This window comes from Acromyrmex echinatior, chromosome 3 (genome assembly GCF_024713525.1).
Source record: "Acromyrmex echinatior isolate Ae372 chromosome 3, ASM2471352v2, whole genome shotgun sequence".
NCBI classification, from domain to species: Eukaryota; Metazoa; Arthropoda; class Insecta; order Hymenoptera; family Formicidae; genus Acromyrmex; species Acromyrmex echinatior.
In genome coordinates, this window is record NC_141854.1 from 2,018,290 (window position 1) to 2,035,104 (window position 16,815).

General features: G+C 35.8%; 1 protein-coding gene across 1 annotated transcript in view; it reads right to left on the bottom strand.

Annotated features, from left to right (window-relative positions):
• MESR6 (misexpression suppressor of ras 6) overlaps positions 1-16,815 on the bottom strand; it is a 697,505-nt gene that overhangs the window by 454,337 nt on the left and 226,353 nt on the right. The window lies entirely within an intron of this gene.

A 16,815-nucleotide genomic window follows, 5' to 3' on the forward strand; every position in this document is an offset into this window, starting at 1 on the left:
CCAAAAAATTTACAAATCTATACAAATCTATGTGAAAATAATTTTGTTAGACACTCAAATTAGTTGATAGAACTTAGATAGGTGTCAAAACTTTTGCAACACTACTTTGTCATCATGTTTAAGATTTCTACGTAGCTATTTTGATCATTCAACAAAATATTTTTAATTTTAAGACTTCAAAATTCCATGTAATAGGATATTTGTATTATGAGATTTGCTCTCTCTTCTTATAGCAATATAAATTATTATATTATATAAATTATATAGGTTTCAAATTCATTATTTATGAATAATATTTTAATTTAATACTTTAATTTTTTCGAAGTCATAAAAAAAAAGATAAACTAAGTTCATTGGAATTTGAAGTAGGAATTGCTTTACTGCAAGATCGTGAACAGGAGAAATTTCTCGGCGTTTTTGAATACCGATGACCCTGTCTTTTACATATTCATATCCCATCGTCGAATCTCGATCAGTAATGGCGATAAAGCAATTTAAACACTAATACTGCTCTCCTGTTGCATCGCTGCACCTTCATCCATCGAAGCAATCTTTCTTACCGGTTTTTTAATGGGCTTCCGAGGTTTTGTTGCACTGTCGACTGATATATGAATTGTGACATATAAATTACGAGGGAGAGAGAGAGAGAGAGAGAGAGAGAGAGAGAGAGAGAGAGAGAGAGAGAGAGAGAGAGAGAGAACGTATGAGATATATATGTCTTTCGTAGATGGCTCATTTTCAAAGACTTCTTCTGACTGTTTAAAATTCCCGGCGTTTCATGTATCCTCTTCTTTAGAAGATCTGTGTATTTATTCACGTGTAACTGTAGCGAGTAAAATCTTCAATCACGGAATAAGATAATGTTTTTTTAAGAGTGACCATTGTCCGAAGAGAATTCCAACTGACGCAATGTAAATACGAAATGTCTTTAATTTTGAAAATGATTTAGTTCACGTCGAACCGTGTTGAAGAAGAAGATTTTGATCATACTTGTATAAAACGATTTCAGTATATTTTTGCATGTTTCGAAATTTATGAAAGAATACGATTACTTTCATCATATTCTAATTAATTATTTTGAAAAGATGGAAACGAACTATTTCAAATCTCTAATATAATAACTTAGAGCTGTAAAATTAATATAACATAATTTAAAAAAATAATTACAATTTATAAATAAAAGAGCATAATTACAATTGATATAATTTAGTCTATTGATATATTAACTAATATCTTTTTTTTACATCTATGGCGTAACATCGTCCTGTATTTTTTTCTACATAATCTTAAATCATCTACATCTAGCAAAGCTAATTTTAAAAAGATAACAACAATTGAAAAATACTTAATATTTCTTCAAATAATAAAAAGCGCAAGTCATAAAATTTCTGTTCTGTATCCATAATGCGGATATATGTAAAAAAAGGATATTACTTTTCTTTTGTATGAGATTTCGGACAGCATGCGATAATTTTGATTTTTCTTCATCATCGTAATAGCGGTGTTCCGCGAGTTCTTCATCTGTCGAGACGACAAGCACTCCTAATTTCGACAAGGGGAAAGATTCCCTTCTCGTATCCATTTCAAAGGACAATAGTCCAGCAGTGTCTTTGTGCGATTCGCAATGGAGTGCTCGGATTGCCGTTGATTACTGACAAATAGCGCGACCGAAGAGCAGCGTCAAGAAAGATGGAAAAAAAATTTTGAAGAAAGACAGAACGAAAAGGATCACTATCAATCATAAAGAGAGACAACGAAAGGCATGTGGCAGATCCCATTCACTGATTGTCATTCGAAACTTATATGGATAGCTCGTGAAAGAGAGAGAGAGAGAGAGAGAGAGAGAGAGAGAATTACATGGACAGCTTATGTTTTTTACATCATCTCTGCTATTTTTATAACAGTCTCTCATAATAGAGCTTTATATTACCGCCTCTTAATAACATCCTATTAAATCAGATTTTTTCAAATTTGTCGATTAATATGTATAAGAAAAAAAAACTATATGTAGAAGTTCGCACAAATTGCTTTCTGAATTGAAATACAATTCAAAATAATTATTTATTATTGCATTAATCTTATTCACAGCAAAAATATATTTAAAAATATAACTTATGAACTAAAATATAAAGTAAAAAAAAATTTTACTTAGTTGATAGATGGAAAGAGTTTTTTATCTATCAACTAAGTAAAATTTTTTTTATCATATATGCTTAAAGTTGCATCGAAAGATTATCAATTAAATTATATAATAACAAGAATATAATGCTGGGCATCTGTTGAAGGTACAAAACCTTTTTAGACTTATTTGAAATCGCATCGTCAACTAAACAGTAAGGAATCTAATATGTTCTACTAAATTTTCACGGTGATGCGATGTGTGGTCATGCTCATATTCGCAGCTCGAGTTCTTGAATATTATTTTACCTGAAAATGTGTACAGAAACGAATTTGATGTCCTGAGGCGACCAGTGCTTGGTTTCCGATTACATTTTAATCTTGCTGTTGGATATAATGTATTTTCGCGAATTAATAATCGTGTGTTGTCGAACATGTAATTTTTAAAAAATATAACAATGTTTTTATTTAATTAAAAAAGTTGTATAAATTTACATAAATTATTACATTTATGAATTATTATTTTTCTCAATATATATGTTATGAATTTTTTTTTGTTATATAAATAATATATCTATAATTGAATTTTAAATTTATTCAATTAATTTAAAAGAATAAAATTAAACTTTATTATTTTTATTTACAGTTATATGTATATAATGAGTCTTTGAGTAAATCAAATAAGATTCGTGATATTCAAATTTATTTCATCGATAAATCTCATATCACTTTTATAAATGACTCTTCTTTTAGAATCTTTATTATTATTTAACATAACTACTTTTGTGCTGACTGGCTATTACTGTTGACTATTGCTTTACAGAAAGAAGATATATAAAGTAGAAAAAAAAAAGATGTTACAATATACGACTTAAATTGACTGTTCACGATAGTCGATCGATCAATCTGTAATTTTATCAAGATCACTTTACGGTCAAATTTCAGAATAAATAAATTATATATACAGATCCGGATTGGATTAATATCTTTTTCTTTAAAATTAAAAGAATGTTTCTTTTTATTAATTAAATCTGTATGTGTTTGTGTGTGTGTATTAATTAAATTTCTGATTAATTCTATTGCAAAAAAGGAACCTATTAATATATAATTTAAAATTTAAAACATTCAAATACATTAAAAATATTATTGAAACTAAAAATACATTCTATCTAGCTACACAAATAAGTATTATCAGCAAAAGGAGTGTAGAAATTCATTATATTACATATAAATAATTCCTGAAATGTCATGTAACGTTGTCGGCAAAGAAATACCATATCTCATTTCGTGTTCTTTTCGGGGCGCATACTTTCACTTTTTTCTTTGATATGGTCACCTCCTTCACATTTAAATAGCGGTTCACACTGGTCAGAGGAGCCGCAAAAGTCCACTTAGTGGTTCCGCACGAACAGGTCTCAAAATGAGAGGGCCCAGCAATTGTCCACTTTCCGACCTCCATTTGCCATCATGCTCGTGATATATCTTCTGTACAATGAGGACTTCTTTCTTATAAGAATCTCTTTTTCACTTTCTGCCGTTTTCTTTCAAGCTTTTAAGTGTTTCTTATAATGTAATAAATTATTAATATTAGATACAAATATTGTAAATATGAATTAAAGGAAATAATTATTAATATAATTTAAATAAAGTATTATGTCCCTATAATTGATATCTTAAAAGAAACAATAATTTTTCGAATCTGTAATTTATCATCCCTTTATAATTTTCCTATAAGTTTTTTTAAAACATATAATATTTTACGATACATTTTTTAACACATAAGTAATAATATAGTTTTTATTATCGGCACAAAAATAAAAACAACAGGTAATTATTTAGATCATTATGTGATGCTTGCTTTAATTTTGCATAAAATAAAAATTAAATATTATTTTACATAAAATAATAAATAAATTGTTTTATTCAGAATAACTTATTATCGCACATAGGCAGCATATACAAATAAGAGAAATTTACATCATACAGTTGAAAAAATATATCCTCGCACAAGTATTGACAGATCCGCATCCTTAAAAGTAGCGGCAAAACATCCCCCCTAAATTTACGAGGCATCCCTCTTCCCGCGGCTGCATTTATCTGTTTTTTCGGATCTACAGTAAAGTACAGTCATTACCATTTGTATTTTTGTTGCTCGTATCATGCGCGGTTTAGTGGCAACTTCATCTTCAACTGTGGTAGAGAAAGGCAACAGAGTAGTCTGTGCATTTTAATTGTTTGCTATGCAGACAACTGCCGCTCCAGCCGTACGGTTACATCCTAAACCCGACCGTTTGGCCTCGTACGATTCCACCAAGATGCATTTCGGAGCCCTAGAATTAACGTGGCGTGGGGCCCGCGATAGATTGCAGGGTTGCAAAACGCGAAGACGACCGACGGAAGAAACGAAGAAGAAGAATGACCACGGAACTCCAAGTGTGGGAACGGCGAAAGCTGGCCCACATCGAACGTGAATAGTGTTGGCAGGAACAAAAATCTATCTAGTTGCTAATATATTATATTTACACACAAAGCGTATTTATGTAAAATATAGAATTAATAAGTATTTAAGCAGTTGCCTTAATTCATTTGAAATCCGTAAAATTTCTATTTCACTTATGTAATCAAATGAGTCAATGAAACAGAAACCAAAAACTTACCAGTTACAAAAATTATATGTCGCTTCCTTACTTCAAGTGAAGCAACTCAAAAAAATGTGAATTTCGAGTTATTGTCATAAATGAATTAAACATTATTTTATTAAAAATGAATCAACTAAACTTCATTAAAAAAAAAACGTTAAAATCATCACAATTCATAAAAAGAGATTTAAAAACAATTTTCAAAATTGACGCAACTCAAAAAGGATAATTTTTAATGATTGTGAAGCAAAAATGATGTTTGATTATGTTTCTAAGAATATTCTAGTCTAACAAGTACAATCCTTTTGCCGATTTGGTTAATCAATAATTTTCTGTAGTAAAGTTGACAAACAGTTTTTCTTTTCTGTCTTCTACTTTGGCGTGAAGATTAGGTAAAAAAGGACAGAGAGCAAGATATTCACACTTTGCTTCCCCTTCCCCCTAAATCTTTCCTAGAAAGAGAAAACTACACGATTCATCCATTGTCCATCCTTTTCTATCTAGTCTTCACGTTTCAAACCTCACACTCGGTCTATTCTTATTATATCTGTGGTTGTGTCACATTTAAAATAAGGGAACGATATCATCTATAATTCTATCAATGAGGCAAGAAGTCTATAATTGTCTGATGATTCAAACGGCCATCAAGATAAAAAAAATTCATGGGATTGTTACGCGTGGTCGACGAGCATGAGGGAACGTTTATGTCGCAGAAACTGCAGATCGTTGACGACAGCGGTACGGACATGGAGAAGCGGTGGCAGCTGTTGTTACGTGTCCGTGACTAAATTACCGCACTTTGGGCCATGTAAATCGACCTTTAAGCGCCGTGTAACATCGTCGCTGATGCAGCCAGCCGCCGCTTCCTCGCGACATGGAGATATACGCGTGCGTCACTCCTGGTTTACATAATGCAAAATTGCCCTGAAAATGATAGGAATGGTCGGTTATTATTTAAATTTCGGTCACAAGCTGACCCAGTTCCGGTGATGGTCGACGGGAGCCAATGGAGGTAGGAAGGGTTGTGAAAAATTCCCATCGATGGACAGCCGCGAAGGCCACGGCGGTTTTAAGAACAGCGGTTTCACTTCGTCTCGTGCAATCGCGTGTCGTGTCGGTTGAATGAAAACCTGTCGACGATGAAAGAGGTATCGATGGTCAGTCTGCACGCTGACAAGCGACGGCTTCTTCGCAGTTATATAATTTGCACGCATTGGGAGAAACGAACGGTACTTACACAGTACCGCGGTACCCAAAGTCGGTCGAAAGTGAAAATTCTGGTTTCAAGCGTAAAATCTTGCTTGAAATGTAACGCAATAAGAGAGATTTATCTGACAATAATTATAGGATCTTTGATTTTTTTTTTTTCTATCAATATTCACACACAAACACACGTAAAATTTATAATAAGACTATTCCCATCAGAATTACTACGAGCAATCGTTATTAAAAGTATTAAAAGGTAATACTTTAAAATCGTACTTTAGCCTATAATGCGTTATCTATCGGATACTCTTATATTGAATAAATCACAACTGCAAATAATTCTTTAACGGAATTCGGCAGAAAAATGAATGAAACGCAAGAAAATTGTCACGAGCATCAGCGTCTCACACATGTTTAAAGCCTTAACGCATCGCGTGTCATGAAGAATAAAAACGTGTTCATGATAAAAGAAATATGATTAGAAAGATATCAAATCAGATCGATCAGCCCTTCTTTATAGTTGTATAATTTGTGAGTGTCGTCACAGGAACGAGAGATAGCTAATGCGTGTTCATAATATATGCACTAATTTCATAACTCGTCGATGCATAAACAGGAGGCGGACAGGTGTCGTAGAAATTATCTCTTTGACGCAAATTATGCTTTATCAATAATAATTGCAGACGACATTAATCAATAACATATAAATTTGAAACATAGAATTAATTCTCTTTTTATGAGCATCTTACTTGAGGACAATTATTGTATTATAAATATCTTAGAACGTAAATATCTTATGTGTGTATCAAAATTTCTAGTCTACGCAGCTTTCCTCTTAATTTTGCTCAATTTTAATAATAAAATATGTAATATTGCTTTAAAGGGTTAAAATTAAATTTATAAGGTTATTAAGAAAACATTCACGTATTTCATTAAACGTTCAACGAAACCATCATCGAAAGAAGCTTGAAAATAAGCGACTTTAAAGAGGCGGTCGGTGAACGGTGGTGTAAACATCTTCGATAATGAGCGTTGTATCGGCACTGTTGCGCTGCAACCGTTTCGCGGAAAATCGATCGATAATAACGTGTCGATAACGTCGAACATCGCAATTTCGTGTGGATTCAAATTTGCACTTGTGACAAATGACCGCGATCCCGAGAGCGAGTGATAAATCTCAGGTAGAATCGTCGCGGCCGACGTGCACAAATACGACAACCGGTTCAGGTTGAGTGCAGATCATGATGATATAAGTTTCACCGGTCGTGGAAGATCGATCGATATTGCCTGATAAATCCCATTATTAATGCGAGCGTAGCAAGAACTTGATAAATTGCTAGCATTGGGTACACGTTTAGTAGCGACGATCCTACGCCTTCACAAAACGGCCCTCAAGGGCTGCACGACGATTTATTCGCTCGCGTCCGCTGCGATCATCTCACCGTATTTACACGCGTACGTGTATACGCTGTCCTCTTTCGTTATCGGAGAAATCGATAACGCGTTGTAAGAGGCCGGTAATGGGATAAACGCTTCCTGCGCTTGTGAAACGTCAAATTGCACGCTTTTGCAAGCAGACAGCTCGCATGTGACAGTTGCAGAAATTATTTACTGAAATTATTTGATTCAATCTGTTGCTTCGACTTCTTAAAAGTGTGATACGACGGAAATATTATTATACTATTATGTATATCATATTTAATTCTTTTTCTCTCATTCGAATTTCTAGCTTTGAGATGAGAAAAATAAAGAAAGAAGAAAAAAGATGATACAGTTTCACCCTGATTATTATTAGTTCTACAGTGAAAATTTAAATAGGTTCGCAAGCTTTAAAGATAAATGTTAAGACAAAAAAAAGTTGAAGTAAACAATTTTTCGTCGTAGAACAAAATATTCGAATTAAAAGGAAACATTTGTTATATGAATTAAATTTTAACAAATTCGCTGTAAAGAATATTTCCTGAAAATTAATTAATATTACTTTACACAAATAAAGAGAGAGTATGAATTGGAATTATTAAAATCATGATCTTCCGTCTCATTAAGTTCATTCCATTTCCAAGTATCGAGCAATTATCGTATTCACAAGTAAGAGGACGGCCGTGCAATAATTTCTGTACATCTCTGATAATACCCTGAACAGCATCGTCGTGAATAATTCGTAAGGTGGCGAATGTGAGAAGCCATCGCAATTGCCCGATACTTATATGGTTATAATTGACTCTTCCGTACACGCGACGCAGCTTGCTCGCTTCGCTTTGGAGACGCTGAGGCGGCCTCATTCGTTTTAGAAACAAAGTGGTCTCTGCATCCTGAAACGTCTATCGCGATAAGGGATCGCAATGAGACACGTATGTATCTTCAATCGCCGCACTGCGCCATCATTGTGGCGTGGTAGGAGCTGTTATTTCACGGCGCGGACTTCACTCCAGGCTGCAGCCGGCTGCAGGTGCAGCCGCTTCTCGATCCTTAGACGTTTCAGGGTGCATTGTGATCGAATGATATAATAAAGCCCGTGGGAAACGGATAACGGGGCCACCTGACGCACCACTCTCTGACGATATATATATTTACAGTCTTCCTCTCGTATGCGTGAACGTGTAAAAAAAAAACACACATCTACGTATACCTACTACGTCCTATATCTGTACGTAGAAACTTACAAAAGATGCGAGTCTTATATCCAAGAATTGGTCCCATATGCGACTTGTGGATTGCTACATCGATGACATACGTCAAGTTGTGCCTCTTGAAGCAGTACGTGACGTCTGATATAGGAAACAATACACGGTTATTAAGACAAAGAAATAAACTGTAAATTAAAAAAAAAATTGAAAGAAATTGCACTGTACATGGGAATTAAAAGTGTGTGTGTGTGTGTGTGTGTGTGTGTGTGTGTGTGTTAACTTAAAATCGTCCTTTTTGGACCGTTATAATCACATTAATAAAACTCAACAATATATATTATAGGCTATTCATAGAAATAGATAATACACACCAGATGATAGACGGATTATTAGTTACCAGATGACAGTCTATGAGGCAGTAACAATTAGAGATATCATTAGCGTAGAGAAACCTCCGTACGACGTCTGGAATTAAAGTATCATAGGGGCTGACGGGTTACCGAAGATTACAGTGTACAACGAAGCATTAAGGCAAACCCTTTCCGTATGTTCAATTCAGTATGTTACTCTTGAATTTGTAAATTAATAATGCCGCCATTATAAACAGAAAAGGAAGAAGCGGAAAATACTGCAAATAAAGACGATCCAGCTGTACGTTATCAACAGATATGCGCAATAATAACGATGAATCGTATAAAGTCTTTTTGAGATAGGAAAAATATATTCTCTCTTTCTACATGTAAAATAAAAAGAAAATATTAAATATAGAATTTCTTAGGACCGTATATATACCTATACCTGAATCAAAACTGTAAGTAAATACAATAAAATAATAGGGAGTTTTTGCAATAACGCGAATCGAGATACGGTGAACGCTAAAGTCACGTTATCCTTTTCTCCATTAGATGTTAAGGAGAAGATAACCTGATCTTAGCGTTTTCGTCGTATTTGGATAAACGGTATTGCAAAAATTCCTTGTTCGTTATGAAAAAATAATTAAAATTGATCCAATGAATTCTCATAATGATTTAGGTTATAAAACTATTACAAGAATGAATATATAGTTACATAAATGAATCCAATTATTGTATCAATGAATTAATTACATTAAGTCACATTAATTAATGATCATTCACTGGACCAAAATTTTTTCAGTGTATAAATGTGAACAACAAATAGGAAGTAAAGGTCTAAAACGGTCAAGCTGGATCTTAAGTGCTTAAAATAATTCGATGTGAATTTATATACTGTAGTATGTAGTCATTTAAATTGCACGTCAAATTGATAAAATTAAAAAAAGAAAATATTTTTCAGAATAACATATCTGTAATAATAACGTAGTCTCGCAACATGTCTCTTTCTTTTTCATAATTTTTCTTTCCTTGCAGCGAGACAAATGTTCAATGCATTTTTGAGTTTTATATTTTATAACTGCTATATGTTTTGATGTTTCCTTATTTCCCGTTTAACAACGAGAGAGAGAGAGAGAGAGAGAGAGAGAGAGAGAGAGAGAGAGAGAGAATCGATGATCTCACGCAGCGAGGCGATACGGCGCTCTTCGGGAAAAACCTATGAAAAAACGATCGCTGATCGTTGGCGGTTATAATTTTTACCCTCACCTACGCGTTTGAATCACGAGAACGTCACGCGCGGGACACGCATACGTTCTTATGGAGAATCTACAACGTTGGAAACCCTACGAGGTATTCGAATTGTCGGTTCTCAACGGGACATCGAGGTGGTACCCTGCGGGGCACGGCGTGGTGCCACGGCACTATCATCCTGAGCTTTCACCGGCGTCATCATCATCGTCATCTGGCGGCTCTTATTCTTCCGGTGTCTGGACTTAATGGACGGATCTGTCATAACCCGTTTCAGCACCTTCGTCAGTGTCGACAATGAGTCGCAATAATGACTTGCAGTCTACCACCAAGATCATAGGCGGTGATTTCGCGGAAATAAAATCGCTAATATCGGAGAACATGTTCATGATAGAAACTAATCTCGCAAAAGAACCAGGCAATCCCATCTTTGTCTTGTCGTATTTTTTCATACTTAATCGTGATAATTAATAGAGATCGAATAGAACTAAGAGATAACATGGATCTCCTCATAAAGTAGTTTTACCCTTGATTTCTTGAATATTTCGTGTCCGATCGATTCTTCATGCAAATCCCTTGCAAGTTTGACGAATTATATACTACATTTCATTATTTTCATAAAATGAAGTGTATTATTGATTATGGTTATGATTTTCTGCAGATTTAATCTGTAGAAACCATAACTTCTAAAAATGAATGTATCAGTGTATTATTACTGAAACACAGTAAATATATTATAATTATAAGAAAAGCACTGAAGTCAGCGATGATACACTGATTTTTACAGAGTATGTTCGTGAATTTTTAAAGATTTTTTTCGAAATGATACGGTACCAATGAGGTATGCGCCATTTTGTGCATGTTTATACCATAATGGTTGAAATCGAATTTCAAAGAACAGATTGAAAACAATTATTAGGTGTACAAATAAGTTTCCGTTTGACAAAAGACGGTGCCACTAGCAAGCTATGGTTAAAATTATCTGATGTAAAACATTATATCGTAAGGTGGACATCTGTCAACAACATAACCTTGAAATACTAGCGATTTTGTATCAGCATCATATATTCTTTTATGCGAAAATGCCGAGTTTTGAGCCGAATAAGCGTCATTTACGGGAACTTTTGATTTACTTCTTTAATTTGAAGAAATCTGCAGCTGAGGCTCATCGATTGTAGAAGCATATGGTGAGGCTGCCTTAAGTGAGAGAAGTTGTTGTGAATAGTTTCAAAAATTTAAGAACGTTGAATTTGACGTCGAAGACAAAGAACGTAGCGGAAGGTCGAAAGTGTACGAAGACGCGGAATTGAAAGCATTATTGAATGAAGATTCGTGCCAAACGCAAAAAGAACTTGCACTTACATTTTGACTTACATTAATAAAACATTATGTATCGTTCTTTCACAATAAATGCTTAATTTTGGATAAAAAACGGCGGAAACTTATTTGTACACCTAATATAAATCATTAAAAAACGTATATTAGTATATATATTTTTTAATAACACATGTATAATGATTTTCATCTTCGTATTTGCTTTCAATGCCTTCGTGCTTACGCCAGTCAATTTCACGACAAATTACAACAGCGGCAAACGAACGTGTGGTAGATTCACGACGGCGACGCGCGTGAAAGCACAGCAACCGCTCGCTAACCGTCCCACGATTTCTCACAATCAAACGATCCTTCCGCTGCTTCGAAACACTCCGACCACTTTCTTGGATTAAACATCGCCCATCGTCGAGATTAATAGCCGTCACGTTGCGTTTTGCTTAAATGCGCTGCGCGCATTCATGCCGCTGCGAGACCGGCCGCGCGCACGTGTGCGTGAACACGCGTTCGGCGGGCTCGACGTTGTACCCACCCTGAAGAATGGTCCATCGTCCCGGTGAAGCTGCGCGCGGCACAATGCCCGGCAATTCCTACGGGTAAACGCGTTTTACATATGCATACAAAGCCGCAGTTTCCGCGCGACACCGCGCAAGTTGCGCTTCGACTTGCGAAAAGAAAATATCGCGTCGTGGAACGACGCGCGCCAAAAGACGAAGACGACGAAGACGACGAAGACGACCACTCGTGCGACCATTTACGTAGTTGCCGTGGACTCGGATTAATGGCTCTCGCAGGTCTCCTTTCGCCCCCGAGATACCGTACCACGAGACACACGTAATCGAAACTCTCGTTCGATTCCTGAGTGGGCGAGGACAATTTGCGGTGGCGATGTACGCAATGCGTGTCCCTTAACAAGATTTATTCGATATTTATATATGCGTTTGTGAGTGCAAAGAAGTGAACGGACATTTTTCTAAGACAATTCGGAAAAAACGTCAGATATGAAAATATCTGACACCAAGTTATCATTTGCGATATTTGTAAAAGTCCCGATGCTTTATTTCCAAATTAGAATTTAAAATCTGTAATTTTATACAATATTATTATAATAGTGGAATTACGCAGAAGTAACGTAAGATAAAGAAGACGACGATGTATCAAAACAATTTTTCGAAATCTTTCCTTATTTCCCTCGTCATTGCGTTAATATATCTTATATATAATCAGTTGCAGTAATATATAGACACGAGTATATGTATTTTACATATATTAAGAAACCGTAAATATGCATGAGACTCGATTACACTATTAACTCGAAAATGGTGGAAGCATTTGCTTCATTATTTTCTCAATCATCGAAGCGACCAGTAATCAATTAATTAACTCGTAACGCTTTAATAGCTACACTAATGATAGATCGATTAATGGGCACTTTCCTCAGAGGGTTCCTGAATCCTGTGTCTCTCTCTAGTAGGCAATTTTCGAACAGCTCTTCAGTGAATCACCGAGCAGAATTTTTCCATCGCGTATCTCCAAGTTCAAAACGAGCGTCTTATTTTTAAAACGACCAGATTATTCACAGCATTAAATATTATATATTTAATGATAGCGATTATTTTGTACATGTCGTAATGACTCGCATCCGTTAAATTTTGTCACATATGATGTCTATAAAATCAATAATATAATTTTTATTATTATATCGATTAACACGATAATTGAACGATCGTTCAATTTATCCGCAATTTCTGATTCGATATAATAATATCTGATTTCGCAATAATGATTATTTACGATTAATGTTGCCCATCAAATTAAGAAGACGTTGCGCTGGAAATTTAAGATTGAAACCGACTCATTATTTCAAATTAAAATTAATGATTTCCGCAATTCGCAGTATACGTACTACTCATTATTTCAAATTAATTAATGATTTCCGCAATTCACAGTGTAGCTACTCCCGCAACACTGCTATATATTAACGTAATTTTCTATCGTGTTATTCAAGCAGTGGTCGCAAGTAAAGTAAGTTATTTAACGGCCCTCGAGTTCATACGGTGTTTCCGTTGATTTTAAGCCCAGAAATTTATATCGCGGCACGTCGCTATTAAAGTGAAATAATTTATATCTGCACGAATTAATAGCTACCATAACGCTCAAGCCGAAATACCGTAACACGAGGCTCGTTAGTCACCGCAAGACTACTTTGTACCACGACTTTGTATCGCCGACGCTATCCGACTGTGCGCGGTTCGCTGCGCCGAATAAGATAGGTTATTTAACGATCGCTGTATTTGTAGAGATGTGCACTAAAACGAGAGAAAAAGCACACGTAGAATGGAGCCGAGAGTGAAATAAATGAAGCGGCCCTTACTACTGTGGCGTCTGAATTAATGACCCTCATAGCTCTCTGTGGCCCAGGTATACTATTAACCCACCAAGTGTCCACATAATCATACGACGTATCGCGCGCCTATGATTGTATCAATTTATGATGTCACATAAGATATATGTATATACGTCGGAAGCAATACGTAAAGCCGTGATGTCCTTACAGCGAGGAATATCACTGTTGATCATATTTACTACACCGATGATAAACAGAAGCCTATAAAAGAGCGCGTTTAGAAACCTTTATTATGCGATAAATACATGCTATATGTCGATATAAATGATACGATAATATAGTGTAGTCTCGGTGATAGCTGCAATTTAGAATGTTATTGTTCTAAATTGCAGCTATTAAAAAGATATTTTATACGAGACTTCTCATTTCGTTATGATACTGATAAAAATAATATCATGTCTCTACATTTAATGCTGGGCATTAATCGTACAACGCATATCTCGCACATCTCGCATCAAGAAATAAAAGATCGACAAGAAAAACTCAATCTGTTAATATTAAGAAGAATCGACACCCTCACAGTGACATCTCAGTGTATCTCGTGTCCTAGGATATCAATTACACCCTCTCTGTAGCCTTCGGCGCGAAAATGTCATTAGAATCAATAACAGCAGCCACCCCCTTCCTATTCCCTCTCAATTCGCGTATACATAATTCCACCCTCACCGCTTCCGTTTGCCCGAACTTTTCCTGATGGCGCTAGCATTCTATAGAGCATTGTACTCCGCTTCCTTGCGCAACCGAATTTTTCTCACCCTTGTCCTTCGCCTCGTTGCCGAAAGGCATGAGGGATGCTCATCCACCAATTTTACGAACTCGAGCACGCGTGCTCGATTAAGACGCTTCGTGTTGAAGAATTTCAGACAACAGTCTTCTATCACTTGATTTGTTCTAACGAATCTTTTTAACAAGAACTTTATATTAAAAAAAAACTGATCAAAGCATACAAAATGTGCAGGTAGATAATTTTATAAATTTTGTTTAAAAAAAATGTATTAAAAATTTTTCAATAATAACGGAACATTTTTCATAATAGAGTAAGTATTTTAAATAAATTAGCCGACCAGACTTGATATAATAAGTAATTGTAATATTCTAAATAATTCATCTTCTTATTTGATCAATTTCAGACAATAATCTTTTATCACTTGATTTGTTCTAACGAATCTTTTTAACAAGAAGAACTTTATATTAAAAAAAAAACTGATCAAAGCATACAAAATGTGCAGGTAGATAATTTTATAAATTTTGTTTAAAAAAATGTATTAAAAATTTTTCAATAATAACGGAACATTTTTCATAATAGAGTAAGTATTTTAAATAAATTAGCCGACCAGACTTGATATAATAAGTAATTGTAATATTCTAAATAATTCATCTTCTTATTTGATCAAGGTATCCAGATTTTATGCATCATCGTAGTGCTGCGGGCAATATTTAGATTGTACCATCGATATCAACGAAACCTTTCATTTTTCTCCATCTTTCACCGGACAAGGTAATATTTTCGCTAGGAGCCTCGGGACTTCCTGGTCCTGTCAAGTTTCTGGAAGGACACGGCAAATCCCGCAGCATCGCTGCGCCGGGATCAGGGAGAAATGGTAGAAGGAGAAATTGGAGACGTATATACGGCGGCGGAAATGTATACGTGGCCTAGAGGGTTCAAGGGTGCGCGACGTTGTCTTCCACGGGGGTGGATTTGCCTTCGAGGAACCCGTGGTCTGCACGAGGGAGAGAACCATCCCGTTAAGCCACCATGATTCCACGAGATAAACCCCCATATTATGTCGCGTGGGATTATGCGGAAAACCAGCCACGAGACGCGAGACCTGTTATCTGTGTGCACGACTTGCAATATACCTACATACGCGTACAGCTTTGTGGGTGTATAAAGATTTTACGGGCGCCACGTCACGGAGACGACCGTGTCTTCTCAAGAAAAATATTTCCCCGCGCTTCGCTGACTACAAGAAGAAAATTAAGAAAGCTTAGGGTAAGAAAGGGTACGTACGCCGGCGCACGTACGCATTTTATTATTTTCGCTCGCTGACGGCTTTGTGACAAACGAGCTAAGAAATATTTATATTATGCTGTCAAAATATAATCCCTTAAAATATGAAAAATATTTATATTTATATTGGCCTTGTATTAAGATCCATATAGAGATGTGTGCGCTTTTAACGAAATATAGGAGAAGAAATGTCCTATCGTTAGGATATATATCGTGGATATATTGTACAAACCTTCGAGGTATGTTTTGTAAACATAAAAAAGGATAAATACGAATTAAAAACTAATATACAGATTCTTTCGAGATGTACCCGAAGACTCTAAATTTTTCACGAATCTCCTGAAATATCCAATTATAATACTGTGCATTATATACCCATCTTTGTTGATCCTCTGATCTCGAGTTACAAAAACACCGCGGCCAGCTTTTAACATTCGAAAGCAAAACTCGCGCTGGATCGTTACGAAAGCAACGAAAGCGTGGCAACTTCCGCTGGTGGTCGAGCGCAAAGGGCCGTTTATCGGTCAAAAAAATCCACCCGTGAATTCCCCATAAAGAAACTCCGGATACGCCTGGCTCGTATTTAAAGGACTTTAAGGAACCACGACCGCTTCCCGGCGAGTTTTTGTATCTTGGGCCCGCGCGCCCGAGGTTTTTAATTAAGCCGTAAATCGAAGCGCCCAGGCCCGCCTTTATTGCGGCCCTAAACTATATCGACCGTGCTCTTAAAAAGATGCAACACGAGACGAAACCTCTGCCGAGCGATTCGCCTCGTGTTCTCGGCGACACGTCGCACATACAGGACTCTCGCCGCTCTCTCGCCTTCGTGTCTTCTCGCTTCGAGAGGCGTCGTTTTTATTTCGAGCCACCCTCG